This window comes from Simochromis diagramma, unplaced genomic scaffold (assembly GCF_900408965.1).
Source record: "Simochromis diagramma unplaced genomic scaffold, fSimDia1.1 OVJJ01000630.1, whole genome shotgun sequence".
NCBI lineage: Eukaryota > Metazoa > Chordata > Actinopteri > Cichliformes > Cichlidae > Simochromis > Simochromis diagramma.
Window position 1 is genome coordinate 1,408,676 of NW_024386927.1, and position 13,956 is coordinate 1,422,631.

At 42.8% G+C, this 13,956-nt stretch overlaps 1 protein-coding gene across 7 annotated transcripts in view; it reads left to right on the plus strand.

Moving 5' to 3' along the window:
• The window catches only part of LOC120736740 (disks large-associated protein 1-like), a 181,084-nt gene that overhangs the window by 51,689 nt on the left and 115,439 nt on the right, over positions 1 to 13,956 (plus strand). The window lies entirely within an intron of this gene.

Sequence of the window (13,956 nt, forward strand, 5' to 3'; positions counted from 1 at the left end):
TCTTTGCAACTTTCCTTTTAAAAAGCACCAATAGCTCCAATGTAAAAACATTATACTGTTGGTTAGGGCTGCCACAAACAATTATTTTGATAGTCGACTAGTCACCGATTATTTTTGCGATTAGTCGACTAATCAGATCATCATCCACTGGACGTAAAACGTACAGCTTATTGCACCAGCAGCATCTGCTCTTATATAACTATCATTAGCTTACAGCTTTAAGTGTTTAAGGTATGTGCTAACTAAAAATAAAGACAAGATAATAGTTTGTTAAATTTTAATGAAATTTGCAGATTGTTTCGGTGGAGTTTAATAAACTCAGCCGTCTGCTCCTTGCTGTCTAAAATATAACAGGATACCGAAGTATATTCTCGAGCATCTCACACTTCTGATAATCAGCTGTCTGCTTGACGTTGATTCAGCTGTGTAAAAACTATAACTTTAATCTCAGCCAAACCGATTTACTGAGGAACAAATAAAATACTGAAAAAAGCCAAACAATAACATTTTTAAGTTATCTAAGTGACTTATCTATCATGTTTAATTTGCCGGGAGTCCGGTGTTCTCACCGGCTCTAGTGAGCCTAGCCCCTGGCTAGCTATCGAGCTTGTGGGTAACAGACGTCTCCAAAAATGTCGGAGCGCTTCTGAAAATATGTGGTGTCTTGATAAACCAAGCAGATATTTGAGGTTTACACAGCTACATTCTCGCCTGAAAATATGTTAAAAGTTTATTTTGTGACACAGAAAGAATAATAAGAGTAATATTGAAACTAACCAGCTGCCGCCATCAGTGGCGGTCCTAGCCTGTTTGGCGCCCTGGGCGAACACACCCTCTGGTGCCCCCCCCCCTCCCCCACCACCACACACTCACACACACACACACATTAAGGATTGTCCATTGACATAAAACTGTTGTCGGAACCATACTGAATTTCACCAGAGAAACACACACATATGAAGAGAGAGAGAGTATGCATAGTATGCAAACGGCTACCAAACAGCCATCATAATTTGTCATACAATGAGAACGGGACAAATCAACCATTGACAATGACTAATTAATATTAAAACCGCCCCGCCCTCTCCTCCCTGTGCTGCAAGCAGCAGGCGCACCTCGCAAACGGAGGGCGCCCTTACTCCCAGCAAATGGGCGATAGAAAACCGATCGGTGCCTATGCCATTCCCAATGTGCGCTGGCATGACGTCGGGGCAGCATGAATACGAGCAATTTTTATTATTTTTTATTAATTTTTTTGCCGATGCCCGTGATGCCGCCCCCCACCTCGATGCCGCCCCCGGCAACCGCCCGTTTCGCCCGTATCAAAAACCGCTACTGCCCGCCATTGTTGGAAACTGAGGATGGCCGCGCTATGAATTCTGGGATAGGTTGGGCCACGAAGTATACACCCGACCCATCCTTCAAATCTGGGGAAATGAAGGACGCATTTGTCGGCCGCATTTGTCGGAGTCTTCGAATTTGGACAGTCATCGTCGTGTCGCTGTAACGTAATCGGCCTACAAATGCGGGCACAGGAGGATGCGGTTCCTGAATTTGGACACAGTTACAGCTTCTTCTTCTTCGAGATTTGACGGCAGCTGGCATCTTTATACATGCAGTGCTGCCATCTTCTGTTTCAGTCCATTATTACACTCTTAAATCCTACTACTTATTCCTGCGTCTTTTGGGATCTTATAAAGCTTTAAACTACGCGTCGACTATTAAAATAGTCGTCGACGATTTTAATAGTCGACGTAATCGTGGCAGCCCTACTGTTGGTATATAAAGTTTTTTCTTCACTTAACAAACAGGCCACATCTTAGCTATAGACTGGAAAAAGTTAAGAAAACTTCCAAACCTGAATTCTGTCAGCTTTAAGGAGTACGCGTTTGACAGTTTGTGATGATTGTTTTCTCTTTGTGATCACAGGAGCTGATTCAAATTCAGACTTCAGCATGAGCTAGTGACAGCATCATCTTATATGTCCACACTTTATGCTGAATACACTTATTTGTTTTAATACTGGAGTAAATAAAGTACACAGGCTAAACTACCATATGATGTACTGTCAGCAAAACCTGCAGCTGTTCTGTTGAGAAAGACAAATTATGGGTTTAGGTCAAATTGTTATTACATTATAATTATGTAATTGGTTTCATTATACATGTATGTGTATGTATATATATGTATATATTAGGGGTGCAACGATATTCGTATCGATATTGAACCGTTCGATACAGTGCTTTCGGTTCGGTACGCATATGTATCGAACAATACAACATTTGTAATTTATTTTATCAACTTTCCTTCTGACGATGCTGTCTGTGTTGAGCGCTCATGTGAATCTGCGTTCGACTACTCCGCCTAGGCTCGACAGTGCAGCCTAGGCGGAGTAGTCGAACGCAGATTCACTGAGCGCTCAACACAGACAGCATCGTCAGAAGGAAGAGCGCAGGGCAAGCTAGCGAGACAGAAGTTAAGCTCTCCTTACATGGCAAATTGAACCTCCCCCACCCTCATTCATATCTGGCGTTTGGAATTATTTTGGTTTTCATGTGACTTATGACCCTGAAGGTAAGCGAGTCATGGACTAAAGTAAAACAGTATGTTGGATGTGCCACGCAATGCTCAATTACATGGGTGGGAACTAGTGTGTTAGCGCAGTTAACTCGTTAACGTGTTGGCCGTCTAGCCCCATGCACGGGGCGATCGGCGGTAGCTCGTTAACGGAGATTTGCCGTGTTGTGGCGTTAAGGTCATTTCAACGAGATTAACGCTGACAGCACTAGTGGGAACACAACGAATATGACTGCACATTTACGCCGACATCATCCTAGTGCAAAGACAAGTGGAAGCAGAAAAAAAACAAGCAAGCATGCTACTAACTTTAGCCGAGTCATTTAGACAGCTGTTAGCACATGATTCTCCTTATATGTTTAATATGCTGCTGAGAATATAGCCCAGAAGAAGCGGATAGTATAGCTTTTATTTTGGAAAGAGACATTTCTCTGTAATAAACTCTCTTTTACAAAGATGAGTGATTCCTCAATCAGATACAGGGCTCGCAATATCGCTAGCCCGACGTCCTGGGGCTAGCGATTTTTTTTCAGTGGGTTTACCAAAATCTATCTCTTCCCTGCCCGTCGGGCTATTGTAGGAAGGAAAAATATATGTCAATGCTTTTGCATTCTTTCAGAAATGTAGCTGGGTAATTATGTCATTGGCATCGGTGAGCCACTGTCAATATGTGACATATTGAAATCGCGTTTGAATTTGCGCTTGTTTTTTTGCTTTCACTTTGCAATGGCGCGAACTGTGTATAGAGAGCAACAGCACTGATTGGTGAGTGACGATCATTTGTGCACCAATTCCTCTGACATCGTCTTATTAATTGTTAGCTTACTATGCAAACATGACAAGTGAAATCTCCCGCAGCAAGCTTAAACATGTGAGAGGTTGATCGCGCAGAGAATCGCTGAGCTTATGTGAGTGCATGTGTAAAAGCAGCAGGATATATATTTGACTACGATGACCTGGATGACTGAGAACCTTCACAGACAGATATATATTTTAGTTCTGCTGAGCCAAATAAGACAGGTCAGGGTGAAGAAGTGACAGCCAAAGAAAAGCTTACCACAAAACGGAGAAGTTATGACAAATCAGACTATAAGGCAAAAAGAAAGTGCAGCTTTATGGTTTCATGGACAAAATAATTTCTGTGGCTGCAATATGACGAGATAAATAACCAGGGCTGCACATAAGTGGTCCGCAGGTGCGCATTCGCTGTCAAAATAAAAAACACGCACAAGGGTTAGGGTTAAATTTAAAAACTGTACTTTGAGTTAAAATATATATTTATAATTTTAATAAATGACAAATTAAAAAGGCATGAACATTTTTTTTGTATCGAAAAAATATCGAACCGTGACACCAAAGTATCGAACCGAACCGAACCGTGAATTTTGTGTATCGTTGCACCCCTAGTGTATATATATATATATATATATATATATATATATATATATATATATATATATATATATAATATTATTATTATTATTATTATTATCATCATTCCCTGCTCGCCCCTGTGGACGGTCTATCCTCCAAGCTTGGGGCCTTGAGGGTCCTGTGTAACCAGTATGTAACAAAATATATAAACAATGGGCAAATCAGAAGACTTCAGGAACGACAGGAGCCCAGAGGATGGGTAACCACAATGAAAACACAACTGCAAATGATGAACCAATGGTTCAACTGTATTTGAAATTTTTGCACTGTATTGCATTTACAATAATAACACAAAATTGTGTGTGCGCGCACAGATACCCAAAATAAAAAAGAAACGAATGTTAGACCTGGGTCTTTTAAAGTGTCAATAGGATCCAGATCAGGCCTGTTTGGTGATCTGGTGAGTTATTGGTGTGAGTTCAGTCCACGATCGATGTATGGTTTGCACTGTTTTGTCCTACCACAGTTCAGGCAACCAGACTTCAAGATTAAATTCCAAATGGGCTGTGGCTCGCCATCCATTGCAATGGAAAATTATTCTTCTTCTGCGGATTTCCACAAAGTCTGTAATCCAATGTTCTCCGAGGAGTCTCGGCTCCTTTCTCCAACTCAAAAAACCTGACCTAAGAGTGAGGTCAGAATTACTTCAAATGAACATGGTTCACACTTAACTAACAACACTTCTATTTAAAGTATAAAGCATGAACAAAATGTGTTTCAATTTCTAATGTTGTACAACTAATCAAATTCTAAGCATTTTCATTACATGGCAATGTAGCTATCAACAATCATTAAAGCAATTCACACTGCTCATTAAAAGCAGCAAACTCAATATACTCTGCTCACTGTCAAGTAAGATAAGATAAGATAAGCTGACTCTTTATTCTCATTGCACAGTCATACATAGTACAGTAGTACAATGAAATTGGAAAGCTGTCCTACGTCGGCACTACATATAACACGACACGATACGACACATCACAACGCAACAAACAACACAACACAGTATATTAACTTAGTATAAAAAAGAAGAATAAGTGTATTTGTATTGCACACTGTTATTATTGCACATTAATTATTATTGCACCTTGTTATAAATATAAATATTATTATTGTTATTGTTTTAAACATTGTTACCTCCCCCCTAAAAAAGTCCAGGGAGGTAGCCAGTCAGGTCAGCTATTTGCCTTGATCAGGGCTGTTGCCCTGTTGTAAAAGCTGTCCTTGAGTCTGTTTGTTCGGGACCTCAGCAGCCTGAACCTCCTGCCAGACGGCAGCAGCTTAAACACCCGGTGTCCTGGGTGTGTGCAGTCCCGTAGGATGCTGCATGCCCTCTTGAGACAGCGAGTGCTGTACAGGTCCTTCAGGGAGGGAAGAGGATGTCCAATGATTTTTTGGGCCATATTGATGACCCTCTGGAGTGCCTTTCTGTGTGCTGTGGTGCAGCTGGAGAACCACACACCGATGCAATATGTCAGCACACTTTCAATGGAGCAGCGGTAGAAGACGGTCAGCAGCTCCTTCTTCAGGTCCATTTTTCTGAGGATTCTCAGAAAGTGGAGACGCTGTTGGGCCTTCTTTAAGACCGCAGAGGTGTTAGAGCTCCATTGGAGGTCTGTGTCTATGTGCACACCCAGAAACTTGAAACTGGAGACCCTTTCCACGCACTCCCCGTTGATGCTGACAGGCTGCAGCTCGGACTTCCTCCTTCTGAAGTTAACTACCAGTTCTTTTGTCTTGGTGGTATTGAGGTCCAGGTTGTTATCTACACCCCAATCTGACAGCCTCTGAACTTCAGCTCTGTACGCAGTCTCATCTCCCCCTGAGATGAGCCCCACCACGGTGGTATCATCTGCAAACTTGATGACTGTGTTGTCTGGGTGGGAACTAACACAGTCATGTATGTACAGTGGGGCAAAAAAGTATTTAGTCAGCCACCGATTGTGCAAGTTCCCCCACTTAAAATGATGACAGAGGTCAGTAATTTGCACCAGAGGTACACTTCAACTGTGAGAGACAGAATGTGAAAAAAAAATCCATGAATTCACATGGTAGGATTCACATGGCTGACTAAATACTTTTTTGCCCCACTGTACAGAGTGTACAGTAGGGGACTCAGTACACAGCCTTGTGGAGAGCCGGTGTTGAGGTTGAGGGCTGAGGAAAGATGAGGCCCCACTCTAACTCTCTGTACACGGTCTGAGAGGAAGTCTCTGATCCAGCGGCAGGTGGTGGAAGGAAGTCCAATTTCCAGCAGTTTAACTATTAGTCTGTCCGGGAGTATCGTATTGAAAGCAGAGCTAAAGTCAACAAAGAGCAGCCTGGCGTAACGGCCCTGCACTTCCAGGTGAGAGATGGTGGTGTGGAGCGTTGTAGCAATGGCATCTTCAGTTGATCTGTTAGCTCTGTATGCGAACTGGAGCGGGTCGAGTGTGGGTGGCAAGCAGGACATGATGTGACGTTGGACCAGTTTCTCAAAGCACTTCATTATAACAGGTGTTAGAGCAACTGGTCGGTAGTCGTTGAGGCTGCTAATGTTAGTACGCTTTGGCAGTGGGACAATTGTGGCTGACTTTAGGCACGGCGGGATGCAGGACTGGGACAGTGAAATGTTGAAGATCTTGGTGAAGACCCCAGCCAGCTGGTCTGCACACTCTTTTAGGACCTTTGCGGTTACCCCATCTGGTCCGGCGGCCTTCCTGGGGTTCACTACCCTCAGTGTGCGCCTCACCTCATATTCCTGCACTATGAGGCTTGGGCTGCTGCTGCTGTCCGATGTTTTTGCTGCTGCTGCCTCTGGTCCCTTCACCTCAAAGCGTGCGAAGAAGTGGTTCAGCTCCTCCGCAAGCTCCGCGTTACCCTCAGTCAATGTGGTATTGCAAGGTTTGTAGTTGGTTAAGTGCTGAACTCCCTGCCATACCTATCGTGAGTTGTTGGTGGTGAAGTGGTCTTCGATCCTTATCTTGTACGCTGCCTTGGCCTCTCTGATGCCTCTTTTCAACTCAAATCTGGCTGCACTGTACTGCATACCATCACCGGATCTAAAAGCGGCGTCACGTTGCTTCAGCAGGACCTGGACCTCTTTAGTCATCCAGGGTTTCTGGTTGGAATACACCCGGAGACGTTTGTCCACAGTGACACTGTTGACACAGAAGTAAATATATGAGAGCACTGATGTTGTGTGCTCTTCAAGGTCCTGATGTTCGAACACGCTCCAGTCCGTGTTTTCAAAACAGTCCTGCAGCTGATGTGATGCACCTTCTGGCCAGGTTTTCACAGTTTTTGTGACTGGGGGGGCTCTTCTCCTAATGGGAGTGTGTGCAGGGATCAGCAGCATGGACATGTGGTCTGACAAACCTAGATGTGGTGTAGAGGGGTTGCTCTGTAGCCTTTTTGGATGTTGCTGTAGGCTTTATCCAATGTGTTTTTCCCCCTCGTTGCACATTTAATATGCTGTTCAAATCTGGGGAATACTGACCTTAAATCAGCATGGTTGAAGTCCCCAGCTATAATGTGCACTGCGTTTGGATGGGAGTTCTGCTGGTTGCTTATTGTCTTGTGCAGCTCCTCCATGGCCGAGTTAGCATTAGCATCTGGTGGTACATACACGGCCGTTACCATGACAACAGTAAACTCGCGAGGTATGTAGACGGGTCTGCACTTCACAGTCAAATATTCCAAATCCGGGGAACAATGGCTGTCTACAGTCTTTGTGTTTTTGCACCAGCTGTCATTGGTGTAGATGCATAAACCCCCTCCTTTGATCTTACCGGAGTGGCCATTCCTGTCGTGACGGTGGACCGTGCGGCCTGCTAGCTCAATAGCCGAGTCCAGAATTGATGGCTGCAGCCAAGTCTCTGTGAGTAATATTATGCTGCTGTCCCGTACACACTTGTTGACTGCAATTTGTAATCTCAGTTCGTCGATTTTGTTGGTTATGGACCTGACGTTGGAGAGGAAAATACTCGGAAGCGGTGGCTTAAATGGCTGTTTCTTTAGCCGAGCTAGTGGGCCCGCCCTGCAGCCACGCTTTTGCCTCCTTTGTTTACGTTTCCTCTTTGTCTTGCCGCTGGGAAGAACCAACCACGGAGACCCTGGAGCTCTTTTTATGTCCTCCGGAATGCTGTGAAAGTGGTGGTAGTCCGATGTAATGCTCCTTGCACAGCGTAATCCCAAACTCAGAAGGTCCTGACGACTGTAGGTGGACTCTACTTGATGTATAATAATAAAAAACACACACATCCACACAGATACACGTAGAAAAAGTAAAAAACAAAACACCAAACGTGAGGAGCAGTGAGCCGCTGCGTCTGTGCGCGCCGCCATCTTGAAAGTAACGACAGTGATGAATGAAAGTAACACAATAAAACATTTCAATACAACAGATAGACATACTTTTTTTTCCTAACAACAGCTAATAACTTCTCAACTAACACTTAACAATGGGAGTGTGCGTTTAGTTAGTACCCGCTAGCTACTTGCATAGTACGGTCACCATTAGCGTTTGTTTTTTGAAGCGAACAACGTTAACATTTCAGGATGCCGATCAGCGGCTATAACAGTTTGGTTACTCACCAGTGCAAAGCACTTCGTATTCATAAAACTAGCTTCGGCTATCCAAATCTGGCGGCTAATCAAGCAGACACCAACAGCTTCGCTGTTTCAACAGCTACCACGTTTTCACCACAGGTACAGCTATGGCACGTGTGGTCTAGGCAGCCTTAGCAGCGCAACCAAAAAGGAAAGCACAAGGCGGGACAAACAATCCCATTGGTTGGACCGCATTTGTATCCAGGTCAAAAAATAACCCTTGAGAAACAAAAATAAATAAATAACACAAATAATGCAATTCCATACAAAATAATTTGGATTTTTTTTCTTTAGAGTCTCTCTCCAATTATGAGTGTTTTTAACTGAACAGAATAAAACACCTTTAATAATAATTACAATAAACAGTCTCTAATTGCATCTTTTTGCCACTGGGCTACACCTGAGCAGTATCTTAGCTGTTCCTAGGACTGCGCTCTTCTGGACAGAGATCTCCGATGTTGTTCCTGGAATTTGCCGGAGCCACTGTTACCTTCACCCTCCACATTTTCTCAAGCTCTTCTCTGAGCCCTTGGTATTTCTCGAGCTTCTCGTGTTCCTTTTTCCTGATGTTGCTGTCATTCGGAGCTGCTTCATCGATCACTATGGCCGTTTTCCTTTGTTTGTCTACCACCACTATGTCCGGTTGGTTAGCCATCAACATTTTGTCCGTCTGTATCTGGAAGTCCCACAGGATCTTAGCGTGGTCATTCTACACCACCCTTGGGGGCGTCTCCAGTTTTGACTTCGGGACTTCCAGGCTGTATTCGGCACAGATGTTTCTGTACACTATGCCGGCTACTTGGTTATGATGTTTCATGTATGCCCTGCCTGCTAGCATCTTGCACCCTGCTGTTATGTGCTGGATTGTCTCTGGGGCATCTTTACACAGCCTGTACCTGGGGTCTTGCCTGGTGTGATAGACCCTAGCCTCTATGGATCTTGTGCTCAGAGCTTGTTCTTGTGCTGCCATGATTAGTGCCTCTGTGCTGTCTTTCAGTCCAGCCACTGGTAGGATTTATGAATATCAGCCACCTCCTCTATCTGCCGGTGGTACATACCGTGCAGGGGCCTGTCCTTCCATGATAGTGCCTCCTCTTCCTCCTCATTCTTGGGTTTCTGCTGCCTGAGGTATTCACTGAGCACTTTATAATATATAAAAAGAACATTTTATATGAAATGTTAGATTTAAAAACAAGCAAACAAAATATTGTATAGAAATATAATTTGCTTTTTTCTTTTAACAACAGGACCCAGATTCCATATTATTATTGACAGTTACATCCAGCCTGGGGGAAAGTGAGTGAGGGAGACCATCAGGATAAAGCTGGGTCTGGATTCTTCGGTCCAGTGATTTTTAGAAACTTCTCCCTTTCTTACATCAAAGATGTTTTGTTGCAAACGCTGTCAAACCTAAAATGAGGATGTGGGCCCAGCTAGTGAATATGCCAATTGTCATGACCATTGATCAACAACCACTGATCACAGATCATTGGCCATGAGTACCATTCACAGCGAGAGAGAGAATGGCTGCAATCACAGTAAGGTGGTGACAGATGTATCCTTAGGCCCCCTCCTTGATTCAGAGATGGTCTTTCCCTTTTCATGTAAATGTCCTCCTTGCCTCCCCGCTCAAACCAGTGTTCCTCCCTGTCCAGGATGTGTACATCCTCATCATTGAAAGAGTGTCCAATGTGAAGAGTCCTGGCCTAATGAGTTAGCTCTTCTGTGTTGTGCCATCCGCTTCGCCAGAGGTTGTTTGGTTTCCCCGATGTATAAATCCTGGCAGTCCTCCTGGCACTTAACAGCGTACACTATGTTACTCTGTTTGTGTCGGGGGACCCGATCCTTGGGGTGGACCAATTTTTGGCACATAGTGTTTTGTTGTTTTAAAAGCCACAGAGACGTGGTGTTTAGAAAAAAATGTGTCTCAACTGTTCCGATACTCCTGACGCATACGGAATCACTACGGGTTTTCACTTAGGCAGCGGTTGTTCTTCTCTTCTGGATCAGCTGGAGCTTTCTTTAGGCGCCTTCGCAGCTTTGACAAATGTCCAGCTGGGATAAACACATTTTACGGGCCTTCTTGGTGTGATGTTCTTCTGCTTCTCTGGCCGCTGTGTCTGTGGGGATGGTGTTCACTCTATGTTGTAATGTCCTGATGACACCCAGTTTATATGGATCCATATGCGTAGGTAGGTTTACGGTACACATCAGCTTTTAGATGTCCCCCATTACTGATGGAAATCTCACAGTCTAAGAAGGCTAACCTGCCACTTTTCATATCCTTCCTGGTGAATTTGATGTGTTGGTTCACTGAGTTAATGAGATCTATGAATTGTGGTACGTCCTGAGATGTGATTTTCAACCAGGTGTCATCCACATACCTGAGTCAATGACTTGGTGACTTCTTACACACACTGGACATTCTGGACATTGTTTTCACTTCATTACTTAAATCACGCTGCTGTTATTGTGTATATGCTGTTATTGTGTATATTTCTTCATACATTCTTATATAGTTCTATATTGTGTATTTTGTTGTACAGTTATTTTATTTTCAACTTTAATTTATATATTTTATCTTATTCTCCCAGTATTTACCCTTCATTCTAATTTGTGTTGTACAGTTATTTCATTTTTAACCTTAATTTATATTTTATTCCTTCCTAGTTAAATTTACCCTTTTTAATTTTTCATATTTATTTCCTATCTTATTCATAGCCTTTTCCTTTTTTGTTTTCTTTAGGTCACGAGCAGTTGTCCAAGCATTTCACTACATATCGTACTGTGTATGACTGTGTACGTGACAAATAAAATTTGAATTTGAATTTGAATTTGAATTTGGTGGTGTTCCAGGGTAGGATAGCAAAGCCCTCTTTTCCACTTCTTCCATGTACAAGTTGGCCACGATGGGTGAAACTGGGGAGCCCATGGCACACCCATGTTTCTGCCTGTAGTACTGACCCTTGTATGTGAAATAGGTGGAAATAAGACACAGTTCCAAAAGCAAACACTTGGTCGATGCTGAGAGTTGTCCTGTTGCTTCAGTGACTGGAATACAAGTGAAGAACAAACCGTGCACCTACCCTTGTGTGCCGGAAGGATGATATTGTAGTTGTCATTACTTAGTGATGTGAGTGAAATTACTAAGTGTGAAATTGAACAATGACCCCGAAAAAATTCAAAGAGTAATTCTTACAGTATAAAACCACAGAAACTGTATAGATGATGCTATATGCACACTTAATAGCATCTTCCACATTATCAGTGAATCTTTTCAATGTATGTACACTCCTTTAGGGTGTGAATAAAATGTAATCCTTGATAAACCTTTTGCACAATTAATACTTGCTCTAGTGTGAAGTGACCTTGTTAAGTGCATCTATTTAACTTTCTCTATCTAATCACCCAATCACACGGTAACAACTCAATGTATGTAGGCATGTAGACGTGTTCAGGAAAACCTGCAGAAGTTCAAAGCTACATCAAAATTGAAAGTTTATGAGGAAAATGACAGAAGATAGGTGTTGAAGATATGATTCATGCTTCTTTTACAGTCAGCTGGTTGTTTCCGTCCCCACCTCTTTCACACATCCCACTGCTGAGCTGTTCCTTTCTGTCTGTCTATTGTAGGTTTCATAGGCAGGCACTAACCCAGGATTTAATTTCAGAAGAAAAAAGGGTAGCTTTACAGCTCTGTGCAGAAGGAAAGCAGGTAGTGAGATAAAGAGAGAAATTCAGGGAGAAACAGGGTAGGCCCACGCTCTTCTCTTCTCAACCTTGCTCTAAAGGGTGAATTGAATCATAACAGTAAGTGGGCGAAAAGAAAGAGAAAAAAATCCTTTCCACGCAGATTCTGACGTACATCTCTAGCTGACTGGGGGTCATCTGATGATGTGATGAAGTAGGATAATGGGAGTATAGGAAAGAGAGAAAGTGATGGAGAGGGAGTTGTTGATAGCTTCCAACAGCTCTGGGTGTCTCCCTCTCTCTCTCTCTATTGGATTTTAATGGCTGTCTCTTTGTAAAATCTGTCCAGCTGGGGGAAATTGTCGTGACTTTCTTCCAGAAGCTGACTTAAACATACATCATATGTCATACATATTAGACATACGTATGACTTAGGAATTAACTGTTTAAAGAAAATGTCTACACTGAGTGTAGGAGAAACAGGAGAAATAAACAAGAATAACAAGAGAAAACTGGTTATTTAGATCCCCACACTCAAAAAAAATAACAATTTGAATGAACATAAACAAAAATCATGGAAAGGATTTCCACGTGATTAAATTGCATTTCTGAATTTCATGCAGCTCTAACATGATATAATTACGTTCACCTTAGAAACAAGAAATTTTTCTGTTCCAATTACAAGTTAGACTCTTGTAAATGTAACAACCACCCAATTTACTTATTTTTCAATGCATAAGCTATACTGTGACAGTATGGTTACTTCTTTGGTGGTTTCATATATAGCCAGGGGTTTCAGACTTTGGATGAATTGGCATGAAGTTTTTGTCCACTTCAGTACTTCAGAAGCAACAGCATTTCTTTTACTTATCCTTACTTCCTACTACAGATGTGGCTTGTGCAGGTATAAGTAACCAAACAGTGAATAGCTAGAGGTGGGACAGCAAACCTTACTGGCCTTAAAAGGCCTGGCGCTGATTTGAGGTGTGGTGCCTCCATTTAGATGGTTTTGCTGTGAACAGACATCATGAAGTCAAAGAAGCTCTCCATGTAGGTGAAACAAGCCATCCTTAAGCCATCTGAGAAACTGCAATACTGCTCCAATATTAGGAGTGACAAAATCTATAGTTTGGTACATCCTGAGAAAGAAAGCAAGCAATGTTAAACTCAGCAATGCAAAAAGACCTGAATGTCCACGGAAGATAACAGAGGTGGATGATCAAAACAGAATCGAAGAATAAAATAGAATAGCCCTTTATTTTTATTTTTTAGCCAGAATTCAGTTACACTCCTAGACAAAGAGGTTGTAGTAAAGCTCTGATTGTAGCTCCTTTGTTTTGTTTGCAAGGGATATGGTGTTGATGATAGATGGAAGCGGGTTCTTGTTTTCGCAGCTGGAAGCGATAGTCAGTTCTGCATTTTATTTTCTCTCCCCGCACCGTCTGCGTCACTTGCTGTTCCCGACAATTACCCATGGTGCACCCAGTGGTCTCGCAATCTTGGGTGGGATACTGTTGATCCAACTTGAAGTAAAGTCCGGGTTCAGGCTAAGGCTGATGTTTATCAGTTTCTGATGATCAGTGCACTTCAGGAAGATACAACAAAAAGGAAACAAAAACACAAAAAGTGCTGTGGTGCATCCGTACATCCGTATGCAGCGTCATC